Below are 10,681 nucleotides of genomic sequence, written 5' to 3' on the forward strand. Positions count from 1 at the left end.
TATTTCAGTGGTCTTTCAACAGTGTCTTACAGGAGCCAGCTGGTTCCAGCTTGCTGGCAAGGACCAGGACACTGTGCCAATGGCTGTGGCAGGAAAAGGAAGATGGAAGGGGGTGGGGATTCTGACTGGTAGTGCCCGGACTATCAAGCACATTGCTTTGTGCTGTGTCTTTTGCTGGCAGGAGTACTGGGCCCAGTTCACTTCCCTTACTAGTGCAGCTTTCTATGCTTCCCTAGATGAATCAACAACAACAAAAAATATTTTTCTAGGAGACAAAGTGGAAGACAAAGATACTGCTTATCTCTTATGACCCTAGTGAGAAGTCTGCCATGCTTTCACGTCTCTGTTTACCAGCATGTGTAATAACGTACTGGCTGAATAGTCATTAGGCTCAGCTGATCAATGTTTGCAAATTGCTTGGAGATCTTTAGTGACAGGTGCTATAACTCAACACCATGTACCGAAACCCAGACATGAACATTAACCAGTTAGCTGCCTTTGGATGAAAAACAGAAAAGGTAACATGAAGAATAGTCTACTTTTTCTGCAAGGTTCAAGGTAGCACTTCAAGCTAGTGTGTTCAAAAACATCTGATCAGAAAAATGTAGATTATATTCATTTCAGAGCTGCTTTCATTCAGATGATTCATAATTTTCAATGAAAAAGTAAATTTAATAACATGGAGATTCTACTCAATATTATTTCAATAATGATATACACCAAGACAGAATGCCCTTTAGCTGTTTAATGTACTTCTGCTGAAAGCTTGCAGAAGCTTGCTGAAGGAAAAAGCTGGATACAGAACATATTTGAAGAAACATGGAGAACATCTTCATATGTTCTCAGGCTAGTTCAAAATCTGAAATATGCTTAACTTCTAAAATATAGTTTGTTGTGTCAGTAAAATGATGCTATTGTCATATCTCAATTTTCTAATAAGCTATGTTCTTTTTCTTTTATAAAGTGATGTTAAAGGTGTGTATTGGCATTTTGATCTGAGTGCAAAAACACAGCAGAAGCACTTCCAGAACACTTTGCAACAGCAGTGAATAACAACGCAGCCTGCTCTTAATTGGGCTTGGGAACCAACCATATGAGCCAAAAGAGACTTTATGAGAGTGTATCTATGTAGAGTTTCATATAATTTATCTTAGTTCTTTGATGTAATTAGAAACCTGTGATTGAAGAAAACAAGGCTGTAGTGTCAAAAATATTTTCACTCTGACATATCATGAATATGCTATCATATTTGATACAAATGTTCTTGCCATACCAGCACAAACCAGAATACCTTCCTCTCGTCAAAGAGGTATGACAAACAAGAAGCAGTGAGGAGGGCATTGTAGGCAGCTGTAGAAATATCACACTTCCTTGCCGCTGTCTCTGATACTAAACAATTCCCAAGAAGTGGGGTGAGGGCATGGTGGGTTTGGGGAAGGTTTTTTGTATTTTTGTTTTTTTCATTTTGGGTGTGCGTGTAGACTTGTGTCAGATACATTTGGTCTGGTTGATTGGCACCAGATTGTTTGCTACATAGTACAGCTTTTTTGTAGATGATGTTGGTCATTAAAAATATACTGATAGAAACATGAACCTCTTGACTGTTTTCATTAAATAACTCCACTGTTAGTTACATAGATCCACTTATTGGTTTCCTTGCTGTATTAATTGCAGGTGTTGCAAAATGTTACTAGTCTTTTGGCACAAGTGCTCCTTCTGAAGTCTTTTTTCCTTCTGTTAGGACCCCTGGACTACCCTTAAAATCCACAGACAGATTCACAAGAATTCTTTCTTTCCTTTCTATTACTGTGGATTAGCAGATCTTTGTCCAATACAAGGCTCTTTGGCTTAGTCAGAGTAGTGCAAAATTTCCACTGGCATTGGAAATGCACAAGATTATGTAGTTCCTTGCATTTCATAGCTAAACAGAAGCTAGTTTCATTTGAATGTGTGTACACACACCCCAAACCTCAGGAAAGGATCAATTTCCATGATAAAAGGAGAAAATTGTGCATCTAAAATGCTAACTTTTCAATTGTCGAGTAATGTTATTTAAAAACTTCTGGTCCTTTGCATTTTCGGAGTCAGAAAAATGTATCATAGAATTTTATGAAAAGCTAAGTTTATTAACTTGAGCTCACTAAAAGGAAATTGCCAACATTTGCAATTTTAAATGATCTTTTTTTTTTCCCTGCTATGATTCAATGCTTGTCATTTTTTATGTAAAAAACCATAAAGAGTATTTTCTAATTAAAATGTAGTCAGTTAACTAAAATACAGTGCTTTTTATATTGTCAGTGGCTCTTAATTCCTCTTCCAGTTTTAGGTTTTGTGGACACATTTCCACATTAAAGCTTATTTTCTCTCACATTCCTTCAGTTGTGTATTGCTGCTAGAGCTGTGCTGACGACCACCAACATTGACAATTACAGATATAGGCCCCATGTCAGAAACAAGCTTCATGAGAATGATGCCAATTGAACCTTTGTGGGCAGAGGGTAAAGGACTATGTCTTTAGGTCTAGTTAAAAATGAGTATTTGGAAGCCTGGAAAAAAAAACAAAACAAAACAAAACAAAACATGTCCCTGTCTTCAAGAGAGAGAAATAAACACAGGCTCTCTCTCCAGCAACAGGAGGAATAAATACTTGTCACTGTGTAGTTTTCAGCTTAAAAATGCTTGAGAAGTTGATTGGCCCACTTAATGCTGTCAGTCTTTATAAAAATGTCACAGAGCAATCAAATTTCAAAAATCTCAACAAAGACATGCCAATGGGGATTTCACAGTACTGCAAATTGCATCCTCTCTGAAGACAAATCAAGTGTTACGGGTTGTCTCTGAGACAGTTTGGAGGATGCTGCTCTTTCAATGCAAACTCTACTTTATCAGAAATTGTAGGGCCAGTTTGGTGCCCAGGTTCCCCTCCTGTGCAGCTCGCATGTGCCCTGCAGGGAGTAACTTTAGACAGACAGATACTGATTTGTGTCTTCTGCTCTGTCTTACCTGCCCTTCAGGTTAAAACCAAGCACTGTGCTAAGCAGACCCACAAAGAGCAAAGTCAGGGAGGATCTGTTAATCTCAGCAAGCTGCAGGGTCCCTTTTTCTTTCTCTGTGTATCCCAACATAATATCACCATAGCATCCAGTCAGCACAGATGTCTGCAAGATGTCATCCTCCCCAAAACAAGAGGAAACAAGACTAATGAGGTGCTACAGCTGAGTCTCTTCTGCCTTTTCTTTCATGATTTATCTAAACTATGCATTTTTTTTTTCAGTTTATCTCCATGTTTTGATCATATGCTTTCTTGACCACTTGCTTTCTTTTAGCACCTGCCTTCTGCTCCAAAGAGCTGGGGAGAAAGGAGAGGGCAGAGCACCGGTACTCAGAAGAGAGTATCTATCATCTTCCTGCTGCTTCAGTAGCAGCTGTGGCCTCCCCTCTCCTGCTACAAAAACAAAGCAGCACTCGGCCAGTAGCACCATAAACAGGCTCCTTCCAGCTGCTTGAACTAGGTCGTTGGGTTGCTGACCTTCAAAAACACCCACACTGCTTTGCCCTGCTCTGAGGTAATATTGAAAGCATCTTCCCAGGAGAGGACTGAAACTGCTGGAAAAGTGACTACAGAGAAATATCACCAGAGTATGAAGAAGAAAGTGAGAACTTGTGAAGTCTGGACTTTTTGTAATGGTCTGCTGGGAAGCTGGCACAGAGAATAGAATTTCCTTATTTATGACCCTCTTATCAATTCGTGCAGACAACTTATTTTCTGCTTGTGGTTGCAGTGGGACTATCAGTGAAACAAAACACATGGTTCTGTCCTATAACTGCCTCTGTCTTCGCAAATCAAAACACAAATCAAAATATTTCTACAGGAATGATCACTCATTTGGTTCTTCTATAAATTGCAGGTATTTTCTTAAGTATTTCCACCCACTGACGTTGAGTAGAATAGAGCAACAGCACGTTTCTGGGACCATCAAAAGAAATTTTTGTGGTGAAAGAGAATTTCATTTTATTGAGTCTCCTTTGACTTTTTCCAGGAAGTCATTCTGGCTGGGATCTCATTGAAACTATGGGGAGATCTATGAGCTATTGGAAGATAGTATTAATTGAAGAACCATAATGCAGTAAAAAGAACCAGTCAAATAAAAATCAAACCTTACTAAATTACTGATATAAAGTGTAGGATATCCTTACTAGAATAAGAAAAAGCAATGAAGCTGTGTTTGCTGTGTGCAGGACTATGGTGTTGTACCCCCCCCCCCTTTTTTTTTGATGAAAAATAGTGAAAATATGTCATAGAATATCAACGTAGAGGTGCTTGCAAAAATGTCTTGTTCTCAGTGAGCTGACAAGATGGAACTGCCCCTGCACCATATGTGCTGCTACTCTGATTGTACAGTGTCTTGTTTGGTTTCATTTCTTCTCTATCTAAAAATTTGATCACTTAATTGCTATCACACTGCAGTGTGTCTGACCAGAATAACATGAATTAAATCCATAAATGCAGGAGGAGAAGGGGCAATTTTTCAGACAGTATTGTTGTTTTCCCTTTACTGGTGCTTGCAATATGCATGCCTTGCAGGGAAACCAATCTGCACCCTGAAATATAGCTGATAGCCCCTGTTAACTGTACCTTGAAATTAAAAGGGATGGAAGGAAAATGTGTGTTAGGTTCAGGAATTAATCTCTAATTCCATGAGACTCCACTATTTAGCAGTTTATTCCCCTTATCTTATTATTGAGATAATCTAGAAATTTTAGTGTGTCAGTGGATGTTGGGCGTTAGCTTCATCATTAGGAGCTGTTTTCACAAGGATCAAATTTTACAGAAGCTAAACAGCTTTGTTTAAGGCCATGGACTTGTAGTGGTGAATCCTGGCTAATTGGCAATGCAGGTTAAAGTGCTGCCTGTAAAGAATTTCTAATAATGATTGATGCTTTGGCTGATCAGAAGTCCTTTCTCACTTTCTTCTCTTCTCATCTTTCATCCTTTCTTAATAGTCAGATTTTCCCTCAGTCCCGGCTATGACTAAACTATGTTTAGATTATTTTATAACCCTATCGATTTGTTAGCTAAGAATTGATTTGAGCTCCAGCAGCCTGAATATTATATACTACAGTTTGGCAAGGCTCAGTTGCCTGCAAGAAGCCCTGACTCTAAGTCAATTGGCAGCTTCTGCCAGGCATCACCTGCCATCCAAGGAGCTGAACAGCTTGGGCCATTTGAAGGACTCACACTTGAAATGAAACACAGCAGAATTACAAAGTTATTACAAAGTGAATGAGTCTGCCTTTGGTGGATGTAAGACAGACCTGTAGTGAAAGTGTGGTGGTTGGTCTCGGCTGGCTTGTATCCCTTCTGCAATGATAAGCTGCACAGAGGCTATCTGAAACAAAAGGTAAATCACTTGTGATGCTGTTCCAAACAGCCCCAAGGAAAAAGGATTTCTTCCTGACCCCAGCTAGAGATGAGTCCTAAGCCTTAGAGAAATCTGACATGTGCAGTCTTTGAGAACTTTATTCCAATTAATGGCTTTAAACTAAAAAAGGGTGGATTTACCTCAGATATATGGAAGACATTCTTCCCTCAGAGGACGGTAAGCACCTGGCCCAGGCTGTCCAGAGAAGCTGTGGCTGCCCCATTCCTGGAAGTGCTCAAGGCCAGGTTGGATGGAGTTTTGGGCAACCTGGTATGGTGGGCAGTGTCCCTACCATGTGGGTGGAACTAGATGGTTTTTAAGTTCCCTTCCAACCCAATCCTTTCAGTGCTTCTGTGCTTCTCTGAGTTTCTCCACGTTCTGCGGGAGCTGACTGAGCTGCACTCGGTCTCTGTTTCTGGCCTCTGGCAGACAGCTCGGGGGCTTGTTGACCAGAGCTGGCCAACGTGTGGCCAAGGTATGAGTGCAGTGAGGTTGGGTTGTCTATGCCTGCCCAGAGGCCACCCTTAGGAACCAGTCTTCTTCCACACCTTGCTGCCAACCTCAGCAAGAATGACCGAGTTACAGAGATAAATAATGTTTCATTGTGAATTACAAGTGGCTATATGTGAAAATTGCAAAATTACACACCCATCTCTATGGATGCTGGTGTGCACTGCCAAGTGGTTGAATTGTGCTAGTGAGGCTGAAGGGGAATGCCAGGCTCTCCCAAAGGAAGCCTTTTCTTTCCTGTACATTTAAGCTATCTCATTATTTGAATCCTTTAGAATAGAACTACAATGAAATGAACATTTGGTTTCCATCTCCATATTATAGTCTTTTCTATACCATAAAAATTAAAATTAATAAAGACTGCAGTCTTTTTTTTTTTTTTTAATCACAACAAAAGGAACATTGCTGGATATATTCACTTACATAAATAAACCAGTCTTCATCTAAAATATTTAATGTGACATTAAAAGGACAAAAATTAAATGCTGGAAAAAAAGGAAAATGTTTTTTAACACAACACATAACTCATGTTACTCACTGTCATAAAATAACTTTGTGCCAAGAGCTGTGCAAGATTAGAAGCAGATTAGACATTCATGTGGCTAATGAAACAATCACTGATAAACTAACTAAGATGACAGCCAAGTTATAAATCTCCATGCCTCAAGAAATAAACTTGAAGGTGAATTCAGGCTGGCTAGAATCATCTCACACTAGCAGATTATGTCATAACTAATTAGTCTCATTTTTGTGCCTTGCTCTGAAACATTTATTAATTCTAAAAATTAGGTGATGAGTGTTTAGGAACTTCTTTAGCAGAGCAGAAATGTCACGGAGAAAGAGATTATTCAAAAATGCTGGCTCAACAATGCACTTGGACTGAGTCGGAATTAGTGCTGGCCTGGTATTTTCAATCTTCGCTATTTAGCACCAGAACACCTTATTGGCCCTTAGGAACTTCTGAAAACCTCCCTCTGGGACTGTGCATGAGAGCCGGGACTACTTCTGAACCTGCTGATAGCCCTTCCTTTGTTTTTAAATATCCAGATGGCTTATTCTACCTCTAGCAGGTCACAGCAATTTGGGTCCCAAAGTACTGGGATATTTGAAATCTAAACTTGAATTTTACAGCTTGGGAGATTTTTGTGAAAGGTCAGTTATTTCCTTTTTTTTTTTTTTTTTTTTTAAAACAAACAAACAAACAAACAAAACCTTATTTCTCATCTCTCTCTGTTTCATTAAGTTCTGATCATGGTATATGCAGTACTTCATAACATCTTTATGGCATTGAGAATTTGCAATTGCCTCATACACATCTTATGGCCAGTAAGTGGATGTGGACTTACTGCCAATAAAGTCTGAAATTAATTTTGTTGTGGTGATATACCAACCCACTTGGATGTTTTGCCTTGATAAAAATGCCTAGGAAGGGCAGTGACTGAGGTTTATATAATACAGGTCTTAAAATATGAACCCTAGATCTTCATTCAAATAAACTGATGCTAATTTATCATCTAATTTCATGTATTGTTTTTCAGAAATCTGTAATTATGTGTACTCTGGGGTGTCTATTGGAATCAAGCCATTTGTTTATTCTTGTGGAAACATTTTAGACTTACAGTTTTGTTAAAATGTAGATATCTGAGAAAAAGCAGCAATTCTAGGCTTCTTGTCTTATTGGTTCTCTACTCCAACTAGAAATCCTAGGGAAGCTAGAAACTTGTATTTCTCCTCCATATCTCAGTAGTTATGCACCCTTTCCTTTGCTGAACTCATTGCTGTAGAAATGATAATAAGAAATGGCAGAATTGCTCAGAGAAAGATTGCAAATGGATAGACAGTTTCTTTGGTGCAGCGTTGAAAACTTGAAGGTAATAATGACAAAGAGGATCCTTGCTATACAAGGAGGTAATGAAAGAAAGAGAAATAAAAGGTTTTGCTGTATTAATAAACAGAATTGGTACAGTGACTTGTATCTGCAAATGTGCTGCTCCTACCTTGTCTGTTAGTCTAAAGAAAGTTTTGCACTATCCTGGTGTAAAATCTGAACTTGCCAGGAAGGACCATCTCTTTTGTCTCCCTTTCTGTAAGGACAATTAGAAAATCCTATTTAATTAGTGAATCGAGATATTCCCTCTTCCCTAGTACTTTACTAAGGCTCAGCATGATGGCCAGGTATTCAAGTGTTACAGATTCTCTTCTTCCTTCATGATAATATTTTGAATGCATATAAACATTTCATAATAGTTATAAATAAGCAGTAGTGGTTTCACACAACTCAGTAAATAAAAGAAGAACGTGATACTCCATCCTTTGATATAAGAGGAAATGTAAATGCATTTAACAGTATTAGCCAGTGCATCAGTGACAGTCAAGTACTTGGGAGCTAGAACATATACTTACACATGGAACTGTGAGAACTTCAAAGAAAAGAATTAGACAGGGTTTAGCTGGTATTTTTAGTTAAAATTAACAGTGGGCTCTTTTTTGAATAAATGTTAAATATTCATGGACCTGCTAATTTTCCACATTTTGTTCTTGTGAGAGGCCTTAAAAATCTGTAACAACTCTTTAATTCTCCAGAGAAAAATTAGGTGAAAGGAAACATCTTTTCTTAGTCTTTTTCCTGTCAAGATTTGAAACAATTATGTCTACTAATAAAGTGAATGCGAAAGACCTAATGCTATTTAATTCTAATTAAGTGTGCATTAAATACAACAGTGAACTGCAATGTGTGTTGTCTCGTGGTTGACAGTAGTGTCAGAAAACAACAAGAACAGCTTTATTTTGTAGAACTAAAATGATCTCTATGCTTTTATATTCCTGTGGTTTCACAGAGGGACATGCCACATCTGGCTGCTGCTTATCCACACGTGTCCTATGGCAACGCAGCGCAGGAGAGGGCAGGTGGCTTGGGAATCGTTGTGGAGCTGGGTTCAAGCCAAGGAAATCACCTCACCCCTCTCTATATTTCAAAGAAGAGGTAGAAAAAAGGTACAAGGCTCCTTTTCAGGTGTCACTTTGGATGTTTAAATATTTTTGCAATGCCTAAGCAGTCTGACTGTTTGTTGTAGATTGCACAGGTATGTTGTGCCCACTGATGCACTGCCCTAATCTGGTAACATAATCTGGAGTTAGAAGTGTTCACCATTACATGGACCTTATGCTTTATAATCTTTTTTAACATCAGTAACTAGCAAAAGCCAGAAACAAAAAATACCCTCCAACAGGAGTAAAAATCTGATTGAGAAGCACAAACAATGCTCCAATGGCCAACTCCTGCTAATGCCACCAGGCAGGAAGGCTGGCTTCTGGGGACAGCCTGACCCTAACTACCAGAACCTCTGAAATTTCATCATTGGGAAAGCTTGCTGAATTATTACAGTGCTAAATGCTGCAAGAAAAAGAAGGAAAGCTGATGGAATTCAAGCCATTAAGAACTTTACAGTTTGTAACCAGCACCTTGACTGCAACCTGAAGTTTCCTGGCAGCAGAGTAGAGCTGGTACGGAGAAGAGATTGCATAGTTCAGTAGCACTCTGCCTTAGATTCCTCAGAGCTATCAATTTATTAAATGTAAACACAACTATTGATTTGTCATTTTGTTACATAAACAATGAGAACTGTAACACCAGGCATATGAGATAAGGCCCTTTTCCAGAAAAGGACTATAACCACATGAATATGTACTCTTGGATTGATTTACCAAAAGCAAAGCAGAGTGATTCTGCAAAATGCAGCAGCTTCAAGCTATTGCTCAACTGAGATAAAAAGTTGGGTTTTGATGGAATTTGCATTTTTAGACACTCATTGGAAGTAATATTTGTGAAGTTGTATGAAGTCACTGCGTCAGAAAGAAGTGAGCTGAGGGCAACAGTTTTGACCCATAAGGAATAGTTTCGCTTTCAGAGAGTTTTCTCAAGATTATCCTATATGTTGTCCCCCACCAGCACTGGGCAGTACATGATCTACAGGCAGTCACAACCACCAGACTTCTGATTATCTTGCCAGTGTTTGGTGTAAAGAACTAAATGATGGAGGACTTTGTGTCTGGGGAAAGATTAGAGAAATATCTGAGAGCTTTGTGAATGAAACTGAATGAATCTGTCAGAATTATGTGAAGGGACACATAATGGGAGTATTTTACAAAAGCTGAATGCACCCATGTCTACTGTACATTGAAATTTTTGAAAAAGAACTAGGCACTTGATAGCATCCTTAGAAATTCTTGTTTTGAGATTTTGCCAGTGACGTCCAGCCTTGGAGTTTAATAGATATGCAAAATGCCTGTTTCAAGTAGATAGGAAATTATCCTTTAGAAATAATCTGTTGATGAACTGATATACAGGGTGTAAGTTGGATAATTTGTGTCTCCACCAGGCAGTGCTTCTGCAGACTTTGTCCTTTTCCAAGTCTATTACTCAGACTAATATTTGTAGTAATTAAGAATGACAGTTCTTGACGCCAGAGCCATACATACCCGTTAAAAACAAAGCAAAACAAAACAAAACAAAAAAACCAGTAAGGCGTCGACTAGCTTACAAGTTAGAGATGCCAAATGAAGTCATTAGACTTGTCAGTCAGTGTGGCACCGCTCTTCTGATTAGCAATTTGCCTTTTTTTGGACAGGAATCACCCCACGGCTCCATGGCTTCAGGAGATTTAGTTGTAACCAGAAACTACTCCAAGAGTCTCTGTTTATAAAATAACTCACCTTTGTTTAAGGACATCTAAGGAAAGAGTGTTCTG

Source organism: Anas acuta, chromosome 14 (assembly GCF_963932015.1).
Source record: "Anas acuta chromosome 14, bAnaAcu1.1, whole genome shotgun sequence".
Taxonomy (NCBI): domain Eukaryota; kingdom Metazoa; phylum Chordata; class Aves; order Anseriformes; family Anatidae; genus Anas; species Anas acuta.